This window comes from Protomyctophum bolini, assembly GCF_963924005.1.
Source record: "Protomyctophum bolini genome assembly, chromosome: 7".
NCBI lineage: Eukaryota > Metazoa > Chordata > Actinopteri > Myctophiformes > Myctophidae > Protomyctophum > Protomyctophum bolini.
This window is the reverse complement of record NC_137868.1, coordinates 35,453,453-35,471,756: the sequence shown is the minus strand read 5'-3', so window position 1 is coordinate 35,471,756 and position 18,304 is coordinate 35,453,453.

The window sequence follows — 18,304 nt, the reverse complement described above, 5'->3', positions numbered from 1 at the left end:
CAGCTCGAGGAAAAGCTTACTACGACAAAAAGGTACAAGGGAGAGACCTTGAGCCGGGGGATCGAGTCCTCATCCGCAACCTGACCCCAAGAGGCGGGCCTGGGAAACTTCGGTCGTATTGGGAAAGCCAGGTATATAGAGTTAAAGAAAGAAAAGGTGACAACAGCAGCCCAGTTTACCATGTCATCCCAGAAAATGGCATAGGGAGGGACAGAGTGGTCCACAGAAATCTCTTGCTGCCATGCGACCACCTACCTCTAGAGCGGACACCAAGCCAGACTTCTCAGTCACGGCGAGACCCACAGAGCACCACAAAGAAGAAGAGGAGACCACAACACAGAGAACTACAGCATCCAGAGCCCGACGGTGACTTGGATGATGACTCAGACGAGGACTACAGTGCGACCTACAAGTGGCGTCTCAGATCCAGCAGCAGAAACCAGCATAGTCAACAGTTGCTGAATCCTCAGACGGAGCCGTTCCAGCCACACCAGAGTCCCCAGCACCTGCACTTTGAAGAGGATGAGCCACTACAAAGTGAAGAGGATTTGCCACTACAGTCTCAGAGACCTGAACCAGGCCTGGACAGTCCTGGGGGTGGTGAGTTAGAAGCAGATCAGTCACTACCGGTAAGACAACACCCGCAAAGGCAGAGGCATAGGCCAGTGGTATTGAGTTATGACACATTGGGTCAGCCTTCTTTAATCACCAGACATTGTGACATTAGAGACACTCAGAGGAGTGAATGGAAACCTGTAGGCCTATGGCGACCATGGACAGTTGAGGGTTTATGTTGAATTGAACATTCCGGGAAATGTCAGAGACATTTAATTTTGCGGGGGAGAGTGTGGCCCCTAGGAATTACATTAACTCTGAAACACTACCACAGACATTCAATCCCACTGTTTTGTGCTAAACAACAGTAACAGTAAGAGGACAGCAGAGGGCGCTTTGAGGCTTTGTTACATGTGGTCTCTGGCACACGTTAAACAGGAAGTAGGCTAGTATTCAGATCAGATCAGCGCAGTACAGACTGAGTGACACTGAATGTAAACTGATGTGTGATCTAAATCTGTTTCACAGGTAAGAGTTGATATAAGGAGCAAAGAGTACATCCCCAAGTGTTTTGCAGGTGTATGAATAGGGATCAGATGGGGCTAAGATGAGTGTGTTATGATGAGTGTGTTATGATGAGTGAGTTCAGTGATTATCCTGGTGTTAGCATTAGCAGTGGCACTTAGCAGGTATTTCTCAGTCAACCAACATAAGAAGTGCTATTTACTAAGATTGCTGCTGAAGCTGTTTTATGTAGGCTACTGTATGTTAAACTGAAGGTATATGTTTATTGATAATACTGTGTTCAACGTTTTTGGGTGTATAACTTTAGATTGATGCATTTATACAGATAAAGAGTAATGTACTTTTAAGGTTATAATTATGGTATTGATATCTACTGTATGTACTGTATTAAAAACAGGCTAGTATTCAGATCAGATCAGCGCAGTACAGACTGAGTGACACTGAATGTAAACTGATGTGTGATCTAAATCTGTTTCACAGATTCCTGAAAACTAAAATAAATGTGTTGCACCTGAGTGAGGATCCTTCTTCATTACATATGTGTAACACATTGCATAAAATTATAATTATAATCCTCTCACCCAACCCCTATGTCAGGAGGCTCCATTATCCACCATTAGAAGAACATCCTCTTAATGTCGACCAAGCTTCCATTATTCAGGTCTTAAAGTTTAATCGGCCACACTTCAATGGTTAAAGATTTGGATTTGTATGCTTTAAAGAGTCTCTTTGTCAACCACAACAACCTTAGATATTAAAAAAAATAAGTTACACCAATGTAGGACTAGGACTCCAATGACGCCACCCACAAGTCAATAATAATAATAATAAAATATGCATAGAGGAGTTTGCACTAGTTCTTTGCATTTGCATATAGAGATATTTCTCACATTCTGTCATGAGTGTGTAAAGAAATACACATCCATAGCCCTGGCCTTCAACACTGCAGTAACAGTGCTCATTAAAATGCAAATTAATTTTAAAAACATGTGTTATTGCTCATTGTGTACAATGACATCTCATTCTAGTTGCTGTATAACCAGTAGTTTTTCATGTCAAAGACACCAAATGCATTTGACTGCGGACCCCAGTCTGAAAATATGTTGTGCCAGGGTATACCCTCAAGATAACATTTGCGTTCATTTCCCTAAAAATATGTTTTTCAAGATTTGCTTTTACAATAAAAAAATAGCCGATCTACAAGCTCACAAAACGTCATGAGATGTTTTTCTTACATCCTGTCAGAAGTGTGTAAACAACACTCACAAAGCTTGGCCTTCAGCACAGCAGCACTCATTAGAATGCAAATGAATTAAAACTCTTTTTGTTATTGCTCACTTCCCAATCTTCACCTGGGGTTTCTCCATAGACTGGGTTTCTCACAATGTTATTTTCCTACTTCCCCAATACATCTTTACCTCAGCCAACTGTGGCGGATTCACCTTATCGGAGGGGGACCAACAAAGAAATGTGAAATGTGGAATTCGGTGCATGAAAGAAACCCTTGAGGGTTTGTAATTTGAATAATAGCAATTTTTTTCCTCCGGACCATACGTAGAGTAAATATTTTGTAGCCGACATTAACAAGAGAGAATATCCATAGTTATGTCCCTCTGGGCTGATGAATCCCTGCACACATGAAAGGATCAGCGCAGAATTGAATAGAGTCTGGAATCACTATTGCCACATTTTGTGAGAGAAACAAGCAACCACCAGGTCTTTACAAGCCCCCCATAGCTACCAAAATCAAAAGATTTGACTCATTACAATAACAGGGCCTCCAAATAGGGCCAAATTAGCCATTGGGCCGGTGGGGCCAGGCCACTTTTCCACCGGTTCAATTCTTTTTGGTTATAGTCCATGGGCCAGAGCTCCAAAATTGGAACGTTAATTATGAATTGAGTGTGCAAAACTATATCACCATGAAACTTCCCCAATTGAGTACTTACACTTCTTCTTCTTTCGTGTATCATGCTCAAATGTCCAACTCAGTATCGAGTAGCCACGCCCTTGTCTCTGGTCCCACGTGGAAGAGGCCGGCCTCCGAAGGAGGTCTGTACAGGGGGCAGGTGTTAATTATGTGCTCAGCTGATTGCTCGGGCTCGCCGCACTCGCATGCTGCACTGTCCGCCAAGCCCACCTCTTCATTGCTGATTTCAAGCAGCCAACTCCAGTGCGCAGGCGGTTCAGTAGTGTCCACTGCCGGCGTGGTAGGTCCTCTCCTTCAACGCCATCACCCAGGTCAAAGATGTACTTACACAAAGACAATGATTTATTGTATTACAAATTGTACAATTTTAAATATGCAAATGAGGCATTATGTAGGAAAATGTGCAAAATAATCAAAAATATGAAAAAGCTACTACTGTGGAAGGGTTATCATGTATATCATGTATTCATTTACTTGATCCTATAAACAATGTAATATAGGTCTAGTTTTTTCCACCAATTTTGGAGCTCTGGCTCATGGACTAAGAACCAAAAAGAACTGAAGCGGTTCCCATTGGGAACCAACCGGTGGAAAGGGGGTCTCAGAGACCCTTCAGGGAAACTGGACCATGCGGAACTGGATTTAAGGCCTTGTCAAGGGCTCCTGGGGCCCTTCATTGGCCGTTGATTGTGTCAAATGTTGGTCAAAAAATAGATTAAAAAAATAAACATGCGCAATGGGAGACCCAAAAACATTTGCGGCCCACCTTCAAAAAGTGCTGGTTGCTATACGTATTTGCAGACAACGTCAGACTGATAAGAACTATAGTATCTAATCTCTCGTTTGCGTCTCGACCTGAAAAACTTTTCCCAGACTTTTCAAACCATCTTCAATTGGTCCTCACTAATGCTCATTATAATATGATACCATTTTTGTATCTGGGTCTCTGGACAGTTCAAACCCTATACCAGTGACATCATCAATAATGCGTAATCCAAGCTAAGGGAGAGGCAAAAGCAACAAGCCATTTTTGAATAGCCAACATATAAATGGATAAAGTGGTTATAATGATTATGATGTTTTCACTGGGAAGGACTCCTGGGGGTCCCTGGATACCACTCTGAGAACCAATGCTTTAGAATCTAAAGCATTGGTTCTCAAGTAGGATGGTGCACCCAGTTCAATCGGTTGAAGCAGAGTGCTGACTTTTAATCATTCTTACTTTTCTTCAAAAAAAATTGTTCTTCTTGTCTTTGAATAAACTTCTGGCGCAGTCATTCAATCATGGATTTCTTCAATACAATTGAACTGGTACCGTCTGTCTTGGACGAGACTGTAGGTCCCTGGCGATATGGTTATGTAAATGTGTGTTGTCTGCATAATTATGGTAACATATTTTGCTGTTTTGCATAATCTGAGCCAGTGAGAGCATGTTGCTGTTGAACAGAATGGAGCCGTATGTCATCTAGTCCGTTAAGATGTTGTAATTACCTACAGCAAAGCAGTCCTTTAAGTAGGATTCATACCAGTTTAGTACCGTGCCACAAAGAAAGTCCCTCCCAGATTTACAGTCTGTCTAGGTCAGTGGTGGGAAAAGTACTCAAACGTTTTATTTAAGTAAAAGTATCACTTTGGCTTCAACGTGTACTTTTTTTAGGGGCATTTTACCGCTGGACAAAACTCCAGTCACTCAATCAATGTTAATAGTAATTTGAAATTTGCACTCTATGGTCAGAAAAATAATGAAGTGTGTGTGTGTGTTTGACTATAGGGTTTGACTGCATTGTTGAACTCTTAAAATGACCATAATGCTTTGGTGCACTACCCCACCGTGTGGAGAGGGAGAGGGCTGTCTTACTGAGACAACATGTAGTCCAGGAAGGAAGTAAGACTATGACATCACAGGTACTTTGAAATACTCAAATTAAAATATCTAAAACCACATATTATACACATACAATCCTCAGGAAAGTGTTCTAAATCTTCTAAACGTCATTAACATAATGTTTTTGCACAGGGGTGAAGTGGCCTTCTACCAAAAGTGCCATGTCCCATTTCAAGTTTTCAAATATACAAACATTTTCAAATGGTCAAAAATGTTAATGAAAAAAGTGGTGCAACTCCGTGTGGGGTCCCGGGGGTCCCTGGCACTTCCAGACGCACAGGAAGAAAAGCAACAACCTGTAACCTGCCGTTTTTTTCTTCTTTCTAATTCTTTGTTAGGCCCAATTAGATTTTTGTTGTCATGATTTGTCACAACTCAGTTGGCTTTGTACGAGGCTTAAAAAGGTCTTTAAATAAATACTTTTTGAAAAGTCTATGAGGAAAATGAACGGTAGGGGGCGGGACTGCGACGCTCTATTCACTCTGTGTCTCAGAGGACGGCTGTTGTGGACAGTTCAGAAACTTGCCTAACAGTGACATCATCGGTAGGTAGGTTTGGTCATTTGGCCAGTTTCACACAAGATTTCATATTTTTGAGCAGTGCTAACTGCTCCAACATGTGGCTTTGTGGTTGGAAATGGCTGACGTGTTCCTTTAACAGCATGAGAGCTTCTATCTGCGAGAAACAAGCAGCTCCATGGAAAAATCTCTCTCTCTCTCTCTCTCTCTCTCTCTCTCTCTGTATAAATTATTGTGCTCTCTCTCTCCATCAGCCTCCCTTAGCTGGGTTATCAGGTGTGTTCAGCTGCCTGTTGCTGGGTCCACAGAGAAGGCAAACAGGCCACTTGGCAACGTTTGAGGCCTTTTATTTCACGTTTATTTAATTCCTCACACTAACTTCAGCAATTCTTTCCCCTCGGGCAAATTCAGTCTCTTTTAACTTGGCTTACAACTTTCCTTTGCATATATTGTGAAGCAACATAATAACTCCATACAGAATTTAAACTTTAAAAGTTTCGTAGATCTGCTATTTTTGAGCGGAGCACACCTCTCTAATTAAGGGTGTCTGTCTGTCTGTCTGTCTGTCTGTCTGTCTGTCTGTCTAGTATGTTTGAGTACGACCCATTGACCCCAGATGATTGGGGTCACATTCGGGTCAAACACTTGAACAGCTGGGCCATTCACACTGAGCAGTCAGCTAATTGGGGTTTTATACCACACAAACACGCACGCACGCATGTACGCACGCACCTAACACACACACACACACACACAGCCTGCACCGCTCAGTTCACACAGGAGTGATTATTTCCCAACGTCTGGCTTTCACTCGTGACGTTATGTGGCATGAAGTATATGGACTTTTAATGTTTGCTTTAAACAGGCCCCCCAATCTGATGTTATTATTAACAGGTTCCGTCCATAGGACGTGTCCACACGTCCTAGCGCATCCTCAATTATATCAGGCGAGAGAATAATATTCAGAATTTCTTCCTTTTTACATTTTTGAGTGAGCCTCTAAGGCCACTGTATGCTTCGCTCTTCATTCATATCAGCGTCCCGTTCACTTAGCAGAAAGAATGCCTCGTATCTGCTAATCCAGGGCGCTCTCCGTGGTTTTGACTTCTCATCCGCCTCTCGTTCAAAACGCTTTAGAGCTTTTAGCGATATAATAGAATCGAGAGCAAGGTAAGCTAGCAAAATATTTCGGGAATGATTGTGTTAACCGAGAAGGAGTGTAATGGTGGTTGCACACCGGCCGCGTTTTTCGGAAAACCGATGGAGAAACGCTGCTTAAAAATCAGAATTTGTGCAATTCTCCTTTAAGTGTGCCTGTTTGTTAGTTTTATAAATATTGAACCAATGAAAAGTATTAACAAGCTAAGTGCTTGTGAATCAATAATAATCATTGGAATTTTTTTCCAATCTTTTCCATTTTCTGAAACTTTGGACATATGAGGTTTTCACTGGACAGTGTTTACACTGTGCTGTGTTAGAATATGACCTGCGGACAGACAAGCGTGCTTCTCACAGAATTGGTGGATAACAAGGGGCAACTTTCTACTTTTCGTACACATTTTCTAGAAAGAGACAGGTAGTCTGCAGTAGCAAGGGCACAGATGGAGTATTAACAATGTGACATAAGTCCCCGCGCAGCACACTCTTACATTCATTATCTCCTTACATGTCAAAGCCAGCCAGCGAGCAGCGCCGCAACCATTAAGCCTTATCTATTATTGAACAGTCAAAGGCTATCTAATGACCGGGAGTTGCTGACAGCACATTTCTCTCATAGCTGTACGACTCCTTACCAAATCCCCTGAAGCACTTCATTTTTCTGTTCTTTTTGTTTGAAGTGGGCCTCACAGACAACGTGCACATGGTCACATTGCATATGCACATGCACATGCAAAGACAAAGGCCCTTTGGCAGAGGGTGTGGCTTGTGCAGTTCAGTTGTTGTTTTAAAATCTGGGAACCCATCTGCAAAGAAAAGGAAAAAACAGCACCATCTGCTGTTTGTTTCCTTGAATTTGCCTCTGGGGTGCCACCAAGCCCCCCAGGGAGGCTCTCCAACGTTGAAGCACTCGGCCCTACTGGTCAGAGCGGGGACTGCAGGCAGACCCGTGGATTTATGACGAGGAAACGTGCAGCTGGGGTTTAACATTGATCGCTCGTTGGCCATTTTGGGCACCATATTTTGGTGCCCAAATCGAAAAAATGCGGAAGTAGACCGTTCTTCCGGGTGCTTCAAAACGCCACTGCGCAACTTCCACAGAAATGAATAGCGGCGGGTGTCACCCAATAGAATGTGGATAACAGGATGTTGGCTCGTTTGGTCCGCCCTCAGCCGTTAGCCCTCCTCGTCCGGTGGGGCGCTTATGTTTTCATTCCATTAATCCACAATGAATGCCCCTGCTGACAGGGGCAAGGAATCTGTTCTTGAGAGATTACTGTAGTTGTTCTCAAACATTTTCATATGAGCAACCCCCGAATTGAGCCCATATGAAAAGATTTCTATAAAAAATGTTATTCAAAGTTTTCCCATACTTTCTTTCACATTTCTCGAAAAATAGCAGGATCTATATATAGAGGGAGAATACAAGGTTTCCAAACAACAACAAATTGCCTCCGTTCTGTTCACACAATCAGGACGTTTCTACTCATGTGCTGCAGCTGTAATAATGACGTGATTATTTCATGTGGGAGGAGACGTTAAGACAGAGCTGCATGCATGCCGCCCATCAGGCATGCCTGCATTACGACTCTAGGCCATAAACACCACAGTGTTTGACAGTTAAAAGTAAGTACCGGTAAGTAAGTATGCCTTGCCTGGTATCCAGGCCTTTAGAGTCCATCTCTATCTTTCTCTGTCTGTCTGTCACTCTCGCTCTCTCTGTCTGTCTCTCTCGCACTGTCTCGCATGCACGCACATTAAATTCTGGTACTGAAAGTAATTTCCTTTGTCCTATTTCCAGCTCCATTAGCGAGAGTCTGAAAGGCTGCAGGGACCGCTGTGTCGCTCGCTTCAAAACAGCTCCATGTATGGATGGCTTTTAGTCTCTTAGATCAGGGGGTCCTCGTAGGACCCCCTGACCCCCTCAATGTTTTTCAGGCCAGGGAGCTGAGAGCACGTTTTCCCCCTCTACACCAATCTCTTCACCGAAAATAGCGGATGTACAAGCTTGTATATCAGCTATTTTCGCCAAAATGTTCCCCCCGGAACAGGGAGGCTAGGGTTTGTGGTTATGTAAAAAACAAAACAAAAAAACGTAGAGTCCAGCATACTTTTAATGTCAGGTGCTCGGGTGGTGCAGGAGTGCATGTTGAATGTTAATAGCAAAACACAGACATGTGTGTAGAATTAATTGCCATAACAACGAGAGAAACAAGGAGTAAAATAATAAATGTTGACTTCCCAAAGTCGATGCATTTCATCAATGACACAGTGACGTGTGACACAGTGAAGAACCAAAAGCTTTCTTTGAGCTGTTTGTAATTCTGTCAAGCTCTCAGGCGCTGCACTGCCAATTTTGTGGCCCTGATTGGGGATTTAATAGCAGAGAGTAAACGCCAAATAATTCCATCAGACCTCATGACGATGTAATTTCAGACCCAAAGAGATAAGGGTTCTTCTGTTTAACTTATTGCCTGCCCCCCGCCTCCGCACTGATGAGATGAAGCATTTCATTCAGATACGTGCCTCAGCGTAGCTTTTACAGTTACAGTTGTTGCAGACACATCACCACCAAGAGGTGATGGAGGGCGGCCCACCGCGGTCATTTAGCGTCCCAGGGCGCAGAGTGCATCTCAAGCTACACCTGTGACATGTTGTGACACATAAGACTGCAAATAAAACATACATTCATAAAAAACTTTCAAACTGGCTTTCCTAATTTGGGCATGTCATTATATAAAACAAACTACTACTACTGTATATAAATAAAAAAATAACCTTGATTTTTTTTCAAAGAATAGCTAAAACATCTATGAGCTTATACATTGATTATTTTAGCTTTTTCTTGTAGGGCTTAAATGGACCCTAAAACAATTTCTGAATTGGTGGCTCTGCCATATGGAAGTTGGTCTATCGCCAGAGTGAAATTAGCAGCTTGAATAGAGGCCTGTGACCCTAATGAAATGAGAAGCCGCTGTGTGAAGCATCTGTGAGTAGCCCTGTGCGGTTGTAAAGGTGTAAGATGAGCTGTTATTAGCAGCCCTGTGCAGAGTTGCCATGCCTTGCTCTTTCTGTAAAGTCGCTTGAAAATATTGGTAGCTGTGGGTCGCATTTCATTTTATTTTTATCTTTGGGGGTTAAACATTTTAATACCCGCAAATCAAATTTGTCCGTGGACCTTCCATCTGAAAATATATTGTGCCACTGCTCCATACCAGATCTGCGTTGTTAAAATGTTTCCAATATGACTTCTTGTTTATTTTCTGTAGATCTGAACGGCCGATAGCCGTAGCCTAGCCGTAGTCACTCCTTTTGGGCTTGTTTTCATCAACGCTGGGCCTGTGTGGTGTAAAGGTTTATATGAGCTGCATATGAGCAGACCTGTGGTGTACAGGTGTAAAGATGAACTGTGAGCAGACCTGTGGTGTACAGGTGTAAAGATGAACTGTGAGCAGACCTGTGGTGTACAGGTGTAAAGATGAACTGTGAGCAGACCTGTGGTGTACAGGTGTAAAGATGAACTGTGAGCAGACCTGTGGTGTACATGTGTAAAGATGAACTGTGAGCAGACCTGTGGTGTACATGTGTAAAGATGAACTGTGAGCAGACCTGTGGTGTACATGTGTAAAGATGAACTGTGAGCAGACCTGTGGTGTACAGGTGTAAAGATGAACTGTGAGCAGACCTGTGGTGTACAGGTGTAATGATGAACTGTGAGCAGACCTGTGGTGTACAGGTGTAATGATGAACTGTGAGCAGACCTGTGGTGTACAGGTGTAAAGATGAACTGTGAGCAGACCTGTGTTGTACAGGTGTAATGATGAACTGTGAGCAGACCTGTGGTGTACAGGTGTAATGATGAACTGTGAGCAGACCTGTGGTGTACAGGTGTAATGATGAACTGTGAGCAGACCTGTGGTGTACAGGTGTAAAGATGAACTGTGAGCAGACCTGTGGTGTACAGGTGTAAAGATGAACTGTGAGCAGACCTGTGGTGTACAGGTGTAAAGATGAACTGTGAGCAGACCTGTGGTGTACAGGTGTAAAGATGAACTGTGAGCATAGGCCTGTGGTACAGTATACAGGTGTAAAGATGAGCGGCTAATCTCTACATGCTCTGATGAACCTGTGTGAGGGAGCTACTCCCACCATTACAATGCGGAGGATTAGCTCAGTCTCACAGAAATAGGCCTATACACCAATATGTCAAACGGCAATCGTTAAATTGCCGTTCCTCTCGGTTGCTCCTGCCTGAAATCACACGGCGCCATTTGTATGCAAATTCATGGGGGGTTGACGGTTGTATAGTAGCATCCCTGCTTCTGCCGTGATTTTCACCCGAGCTTGAATGCTCGTTGATTTAATTGGGCCAGGGAGGGGCAGGTGAATGCACCCACATAATAGAGGGTCTCTCTATAGGCTATAGCTGAACCAAACCATTTAAAAGGAGCAATACTGCTATTCATGCGTTGCAGTGAGATAAAAAAAAAGAAAAAGAGAAAAAAAAATACAATCTTGTTGAGAACATTTAAAGCCCAAACAACACCAAAGGGTCGGGTTGGGACAAAATATTTTTTAAGGTAAACCTACCTTAAAAAACGTTTTGTCCCAACCCGACCCTTTGGTGTTGTTTGGGCTTTAGGCACTGCATGGTTCCCAACATGGGGTCCACCACCCCAAATGTTTCAAATCAGTCTCATGGTGGTGATATAACAGGTTGCAATATAGTGCTGGGTAGGGTACAGGCTATAGTTCTGACGTACTATTGATCCGAAAACTCAATCCCTAACCTAACCATAACCGCAAGCACAGGAGCAGCGCATGTCGGACCATCGCATTTTCACAATCACATCGCATGTCCCCGTGCTTCGGACCTTTGGTGTGTCAGAAAAGCGTTCACACCCCGCTGGGTAGGCAACCTGGTCTGGTGGGGAGCGCACTTTTCTAGTTCTGGATGAGAGTGTCAGCTAAATCAGTGGTTCTCAACCTTTTCTGGATCAGCCCCACTTGAAAATCTCAAAATAAAAGCATTCATGGCCCACCCATCTGACCATTTAACACGGCAGCCATTGGTGGTCAGTTCGGTGGGCCCAACAATCTTCAGAGCATTTTTATGTTAATGATCAATCGACTGTGTTGCAGCTAGGATCAATGGAAGCAACATGACACATTTTCAAGTTTTTTTTTTTAATAATGTAAAAAATATAATATAATATAATAAAAAGTTATCATTAAAATCTTAGTGTTTGGACAATTATTTGGGGGCCCACTTGCAATATCCTCTAGGCCCACCAGTGGGCTCTGGCCCACAGGTTGAGACTGGCTGTGCTAAAACCCTACATTGTAAATATAACAAACTGACCCCAGATTGAACCCTACCGGACCCTTATGTCTTCTGTGAAAGCCTGCAAACTTTTCCACAGAGTAAAGTAAAGCCATCTCTCACTAACAGAGACAGGGCAGCAGTGGGAATACAAATCAGCAGGATTTAAATGACAGCGGCGCCCATATCTGTCCAAATTGACATCAGAGTAATGAAGCAGTTGGAGTGTGGAGCCAGCTGATCATACTGATGGTATTATGAAAGTAATACAAACTAAAGGCAGCAGTCTTTGTGTTTCTGCAGCCTCGTTAAATCAGTGGATTTTTGACAGCACTTGCAACTTTTGCAAGTTGTGCACGACAGGCAGGAAACTGAGTTGAAAGTTAAAATAGTAGCCTACAATTGCTACAATCAAGTTTGTGTTCAAATGTGTTTTCCAGCAGACCATATTGCATGTCCGTCCGCCTGTGTAGCTATTCCACTTGAACCCCAGCATCCCTAATCTGGGGGGAACATTCACCAAATAGGTGAATAGAAGCTCATAACGAAAAATGCATTAGCCCATGTCAACTTTTCCCTTTGTCTGTTTTGTCACAGTCAAAGCACTTGGAAACACATTTGTGTCACAAAGCAACAGTGCACACCGTTTTACCTGTCTGTCAAGTGGAAACCTAATAATGTCAAAAACACTTTTCAGGATTCAAATCCGAAAACGGATTAAAATAGCAGATCGACAAGCTCGAAACGCGTCAAGCTTGCAGACCTTCCACTTTTGCTACTTTCGTGTGACGCTGTACTAGTATGATCAAGTGAGGATATGTTGAATATTAAAGCTTATTTTACATACTGCCCTGGCGGCTGGCCTTGTCCATTCCTTCCCACAGACCCTGCAGGATGTGGTTGGTGAGCGCTGCAGCATCGCTGTCATCTCAGGGTGCAGTGGACTGTGTGACATGCACATCTACACATGCAACAAGGATCTTCACACTGCAGGCCAGATGACAGCCAGCGGGAAAACACCTTATCAATAATGTGTCTCTCATTATCAGCCTTGGTGTTTTGTGTGTGTGTGTGTGTGTGTGTGTGTGTGTGTGTGTGTGTGTGTGTGTGTGTGTGTGTGTGTGTGTGTGTGTGTGCGTGTGTGGTTACCTCCTTACTTCGGTGCACACACACAGGAATGGAACACACGTCTGCTCATATTAGCATTCAATCCCAGCTCAGCTCACACCTCTGTTGGCTGTGTTAATCACTCACTGTATAAATTTGAAGAAAGAAAAGAATACACACACACACACACACGTTCTTAATACTGTATAGTGCATGTGTTTTTCATGTCCCAATCAGTGACCACACCATGCCCTAAACAGATGAATCAAGTCTCGTTTGCTAATGATGCCATTAGAATGCAACATTAATGTCAGTTAACCCCAGGCCATGTAGCACTGCTCTCTCTGTCTTTCTGGGTCCTAATGTACTGTAGCACAGCCACAAACAGAAGCGTGCAGCTCTCAATACAATTAATGTACAACAGTATAATTAAGTATAATGGTAAAACAGTCAAATTAAGCTGTGCATACCCCTACAACGGCCGTGGCCAGGCAATGAGGCAACACCACCAGGTTTATGAACAGTTCCACCCGGCTACTGTCAGACTGTTGAGGCATGACCACCACTTGTCATCAGGCTGGTCTTTTCCTCATGAATCTACCTGTGGATTATACCAGTGAAAATGTCCTTTTGTGAATGGTTGACCCCGATACTCTGCACCTTAATCTCTAGTCTATGTACAATACAAAATACTCTTCTTGCACCTTAATGGACTTCACCCATTTTCAACCTATGTCCATGTGATTGGTCCTCACTAATGCTCATTATAAGGTACTATATTTTGTCTAATCTGTCTGTGGACAGTTCAGAAACCAGCCTACCAGTGATACCATCGATGTGGAATCCAACCTAATAGAAACCGCAGGCTATATTTTCCTGGGAAGTTCAAGTTAGCATGCTATAATGGAAGCTATTATTCCAACGATGATGCCACTGGTAGGCACTCAGGTTTACGAAGTGTTCACAGCTGACAGCCCTCCTATGACACACAGACAGAGTTTTTTTTTTAAAGTACCCTTCTATCATGAGCATTGCATTGGTGAGTACCAATTATATGTTTTTGACACTGCTGGTCCGAGTATTTTGCTGCTTTTTAATACCTGCCTCAGCACTGGCTCAGTCCCGGCTGCTTTCAAACAAGCCGTGGTGCAGCCTCTCCTCAAAAAGGCAAACTTAGACCCTTTTTTAACCACTCATGGCATTCACGACATATTTCAATCCGGCTTCAGATCCGGTCATAGTACTGAAACCGCACTCCTAAGAGTCCTAAATGACATACGTCTAATCACTGATACAGGCTCCCCTGTAGCGCTGGTGCTCCTTGACCTGACAGCCGCATTTGATACAGTCGATCATCGGATCCTGCTGTCCAGATTGGAGCACCATGTGGGCATCTCTGGCACCGCTCTTTTATGGTTCAGGTCCTACCTCACCGATCGCTGTTTTAAAGTTAGACTAGGTGATTTTAACTCCAGTGTGGCCCCTCTAACCTGTGGCGTCCCTCAGGGCTCCATCCTTGGTCCCATCCTCTTTCTGCTCTATATACTCCCACTAGGCTCACTCATCAAAAAACACAATTTATCATTTCATCTTTATGCAGATGACATTCAGCTCTACTTGCCTCTAAATATGACCAGCACCGACCCCGCTCAGCCGTTGTCGGAGTGCCTCTCGGATATCAAATCTTGGATGAACACAAACTTTCTTACTCTGAATGAAAGCAAGACTGAAGTTATCATTTTCAACCACAACCCCAGCTCATCCATCACCCCCCTCGGTCCCCTCAGTGATAATATCCATTCTTCAATTAAGAGCCTTGGTGTCACCTTTGACAATAATCTAAAATTTGATAAACATATTAGTTCTGTCGTAAAGGCTAGCTTTTTCCAACTCAGGCTTCTAGCTAGGGCAAAGGCCTATCTGCCCCGTTCTGATCTCGAGAAAGTCATCCATGCCTTTATTTCATCTCGACTGGATTACTGCAATGCTCTATATGCAGGCATCGATCAGTCGGCTATTAGGCGTCTTCAGCTTGTCCAGAATGCCGCCGCTCGCCTCCTCACTAATACAAATAGGCGGCACCATATCACCCCAGTCCTCGCCTCCCTCCACTGGCTCCCTGTCCGCTTTAGAATTGATTTTAAGATTTTAGTGTTTGTTTTTAAAGCCCAAAATGACCTGTCCCCTCCATATTTAGCTGAATTGATCACTCCCTATGTACCAGCAAGAGCCCTGAGATCGGCCAATCTGTCTCTCCTGATTGTGCCTGACACAACATTTAGGACCAGAGGAGATCGCGCGTTCGCCGTGGCCGGTCCCAACCTCTGGAACGCCCTGCCGCTCCATGTTCGCGCTGCTCGGTCTTTGACGGTTTTTAAATCCTTATTAAAGACTCATTTTTTCTCTATCGCTTTTAATTCAATTTAATTTAAGTCTGCCCACGAGCTATGTTCCTATGGACTGCCAATGAAATTTTTACTTTTTGCTTTCTCTTTGAATTTATTGCTTTATTTTATCCCTTTTTCTGTTTGCTTGTGTTTGTATTTTGTAATTATGCTATGCAAATGTGAAGCGATTTGGTTCGACCTTGGTCGATGTAAATGCGCTGTATAAATAAAGTTTGATTTGATTTGATTTGATTTGATATGAAGATTGGTTGAAAATGGGTGAAGTTGTCCATTAATGTCTATATCATGAACAGTATATCCCACGTATGCTCATGCACCTTTCTAGAATAAAAATACTTTGTTAATGCCAGAGCGGAATTAAAGGAGCATTCAGTGATTTGGGTGATTTGGAAAAAAAACCCACAGCTGCCCTCATCAGCAATCAGAGGCAATACGCATGAATACAATTAAAAAGTCAGACCACACCCGGTCAAGTAATTTCCCCAAATTCAAGGTACCAAAAGTTAACTCTGAACTAGGTAAATCTGCCTTTAGCTTCTGTGGCCCTAATACATGGAACGACCTACAAAATACATAAAAATTGACCACATTGGTACCCTGTTTTAGCTTTTATTTGAAAATCATTTTAGCTTTCTATTTGTAAACCTATGTAATTTCACGTATACCTTGTATTGTATTCTTTGATTTTATTTTCCTGATCTTCTGATGTATTGTGATTGTTTTTCTATGTGATTGTGTTACTCGACGACACTGAAAATGAGTTTGACTACTCAGTGTAATTTCGAAAATAAATAAAACTTGAATGAATTATTGAATGAATGAAAGTGAGTGGTACAGCAGCGCCCTCTGTTGGTACCCTAAACATAGGGACATGCATAGGGACGGAGGACATAGGGATGGAAATAGGGACATTGCTGTTCCTTGGAGTGGTTGCACCACTCAAAAATAAAGCATAAAAATCAATTATCAATCCCCTCGATTGATAAGTGTTGTAAAGCTGGGTGGCTGCAGGTAGGAATGACCTGCTGGGCCTCTCAGTGGAACATGTTGTCTCTCTGAACGTGTTCCTTGTGATAACGGTACAACAGTAATGTCTCTCTGAACGTGTTCCTTGTGATAACGGTACAACAGTAATGTCTCTCTGAACGTGTTCCTTGTGATAACGGTACAACAGTAATGTCTCTCTGAACGTGATCCTTGTGATAACGGTACAACAGTAATGTCTCTCTGAACGTGTTCCTTGTGATAATGCTACAACAGTAATGTCTCTCTGAACGTGTTCCTTGTGATAACGGTACAACAGTAATGTCTCTCTGAACGTGATCCTTGTGATAATGGTACAACAGTAATGTCTCTCTGAACGTGTTCCTTGTGATAACGGTACAACAGTAATGTCTCTCTGAACGTGTTCCTTCCTTGTGATAACGGTACAACAGTAATGTCTCTCTGAACGTGATCCTTGTGATAATGGTACAACAGTAATGTATCTCTGAACGTGTTCCTTGTGATAACGGTACAACAGTAATGTCTCTCTGAACGTGATCCTTGTGATAATGGTACAACAGTAATGTCTCTCTGAACGTGTTCCTTGTGATAACGGTACAACAGTAATGTCTCTCTGAACGTGTTCCTTGTGATAATGGTACAACAGTAATGTCGTACAGTGGAACATTTTGTCTCTCTGAACGTGTTCCTTGTGATAACGTTACAACAGTAATGTCGTACAAGCTAATAGAGGAGCTCCGTCAGTCGATAGGAATTGATCCGAGAGTCGTTTCATTAATGACTGAGGCCATCGCCCCCAGTAGCTCATCGTACAAAGCAGCCCTGTATGTACGTATGCATGCATGCATGTACTGTATGTAGACTACATACAGGACATATATGTGTGCGTGCGTGCACGCGTACACTGCACGCGCACATACACACACACACACACACACACACACACACCAAGGCTGGTAATGAGAGACACATTATTGATGTATGTACATATGCATTTAAATATGTCCTGTATGTAGACAGTACGTATGCACACAGTTTGTATGCACATATACTGTATGGCTTACAGTAAAGAATCATCTTTATTATTCCTTTCTGCCCTACTGTGTGTTCATCCGTGAATCCATTTGCCCCTGATTTGTACCCTCAATTGGAGCTCCCTTTATTGGCAAATTATGTTTCATCCTGAACATGTTTCACGTTTTACTACATGCAGCCCCTATAGCTGTCAAGCGGACATGAGACTCATAACACAGACAGTGTAGCTCAGCGAGAGATGTGCCGTTCTCTAGCTCTTCATAATACAGAGAGACGTGTAGCAAAATGGCAGAGCTGGAGGCTGGTGAGTGAGACATTGGGGGAGTTCAATCGCAGGTCACATGTGACAAAATGTCAAGACATATTAAAAGAAGATGCAGGTGATGACTTTATAAACACCTCTGGACGGACAGCCAGAGAGAGAGACGGACGGACGGACGGACGGACGGACAGACAGACAGACAGACGGACGTTTGGAAGAGTGTAAACGTAACAAGACTTGAACAGAGCAGTGAACAGCTTCATGTGGACGAAGCGCTAACGGCCTCTAATCAAAACATTGTTATCTGATGGGGATTCTCTTCTTGGAAAGTTAGCATGTTGAAATAGAAGACACTGTAGACAGGCATTTACAATAATAATAATAATAATAAGGGTAATAATAATAATAGTAATAAAAACTAGAAAAGTCGCAATTTCGAAAAATGTAAAAGTGTGGTTGCCGCAGTCGCTTACATAGGCCCCTCCCACTAATATTGTCAGCCAATTACAATGTCACGTTTTGTTATGGACAAAAGGGCCATTCAAATTACATTTTGGACAGGTGTATTTAATACCTTTTCATACAAGGTCCTA